Raw genomic sequence first — 2,002 nt, 5'->3', positions numbered from 1 at the left:
TTTCTCAGCATCTCAGTGTTGCCCTCGGCAAAATGGGTCATCAAGAGCCTGCTTGTTCACTCTCGGCTGGTCTCTGGGTCCTGTGAGCTCCAGAGTGTCATTTAGAAAACTAAAAGGGCGAGTTCAAAGGTCATTTTAAAAATCCACACAGGGTATGGCCATCTGTGAGTGAGCCCGCTCTTTGCCACCTTGGCTGGTTCTTTAAAAAGAGAAAAGGGACAGAGTTCTTGCCTCTCATGAATATATCAGGTGGGTGTTCAGCCCCAGAGGGACTGAGAGCCCAGAAAAGATCTTTGTCTCCATTTCATTCACTTATTCACTCAACAAACGCTGAGCGAGCAGCCACTGTGTGCAGGCCTTGCACTGGGTGCTGGGGACACAGTGTAAATGAGACACGCAAATGTTTCCCTCTTCGTGGCATGGAGGTTCTAGAGGGTGAGGTAGACGCTGAACAAAATAAGTACGTCATGTGGAGATTAGGAGCTGAAAAGTGCAGTGGAGGGCAATTAAGCAGGAAAGGTATATTCATTTGCTGGAGTTGCCATAACAAAGTACCACATGCAGGGTGGCTTAAACAACAGAAATTTATTTCATCACAATTCTGAAGGCTGCAAGTCTGAGATCAAGGTGTTAGCTGGGTTGGTTTCTTCTGAGGCCTCTCCTTGGCTTATAGATGGCTGGCTTCTCCCTGTGTCTTCACATGGTCTCCCCTCTGGGTGTGTCTGTGTCCTAATTTCCTCTTCATTTTACCTTAATTACCTCTTTTTTTCCCCAAATGGTAGGAGAACTTTATTTTTTTTTAAAAAGTCCTCTTTTTAACCTGGCCCCTTCCCCCACCACTAAAAAGCAGGTTTATTGCTGAAAAGGAATCCATTTATTTGAGCATAACTCTTTTTAGGCAATTTCAATTTCTTCCGCTCTCGTAACACCACTCTGTATTTCTCACTGCCAGTCTTCTCTTTAAACACTTTTTTTTTTTTCGGGAGAATCTGCATCACTGTCTCTGTTTCTGCTTCTTTATCCTCTCCCATTAGAAGATCCAACCTATCTCCCACTTTCACCATGCTGCTTTTCTTCCATAAATTTCCCCCATTTAGCCTGAGTTCACCTTTGTGGGGTTTACTTTATTTCTTCCGATATCTAGGCCTAGCTTCTGAATAACATCATACCGAAAAGACTGAGCTACTTTTCTTCAGGTCTTTATAATCTTTGACCCCAGTGGGGTCGTCCTCAGGCTTCTCTTCCTGCTCATTCCTTATGGTCAATCTCTTCATCAGAGTCCCCTCCATCTTCTACTTTTTGCAGAGTCTTTTTAGTGGATTTCTTAGAGCTTATATGACTTTTGAGTCTTATGGAAAACTGGAAAATATATTCTGGAGATATTAAAAGCCTTGGGAGTCTCAGTGAGACAATGTTACACAAAAATGTTTTATGGGAATTCCCTGGCAGTCCAGTGATCAGGACTCTGTGCTTCCATTGCAACCGGTTCAATCCCTGTTCGGGGAACTAAGATCCTGCAAGCTGTGCAGTGCAGCCAAAAAAACAAAAATGTTTTATAATGGGACGCATTTAACTTGGTACTAGAAAAACAAACGTATTGATTCCAGGAAGCACAGTGTTCGTGTGAAGGTGTCTCTGAAGAGTCCAATCCAGGCATCTGACTCTTTAAACACTGCTGGGCAATCTGACACTAGCCATAGCCGTGGTGCAAATGACCTTCCTGGGTCCTCAAGGTCAAGGGAAACTGGACACCGGCATCCTTGAGCTCCCGATCTGCGCCTGCTGCCAGCAGAAGTAGCCAGGCCCAGGGGCAGACAGCCTCAGCCCACCGGGCTCTCACGGACCCTACAGCCCCCGGGGGTCCACAGGGCATCCCAAGCTGGCCAGATCCAGGCAGGATGCGATAGACTCACAGGGAGACCTGGCAGGAGTGTAGGCAAGGAAGAGGAGCCTTAATTATGTCTTTAAAAGACCCTGTCTCCAAATACAGTCACGTGCTACT

The 2,002-nt window shown here is 45.9% G+C and overlaps 1 pseudogene; it reads right to left on the bottom strand.

The window, feature by feature from the left end:
• Positions 1 to 839: 839 nt before the first annotated feature.
• Positions 840 to 1,698, bottom strand: LOC116750652 (annotated as a pseudogene).
• Between the last annotated feature and the right edge of the window lie 304 nt (positions 1,699 to 2,002).

This window comes from Phocoena sinus, chromosome 3, assembly GCF_008692025.1.
Source record: "Phocoena sinus isolate mPhoSin1 chromosome 3, mPhoSin1.pri, whole genome shotgun sequence".
In the NCBI taxonomy this organism is placed as follows: Eukaryota; Metazoa; Chordata; class Mammalia; order Artiodactyla; family Phocoenidae; genus Phocoena; species Phocoena sinus.
Note: the sequence above shows the minus strand (reverse complement) of the source record. Positions and strands in the feature narration are given on the sequence as shown.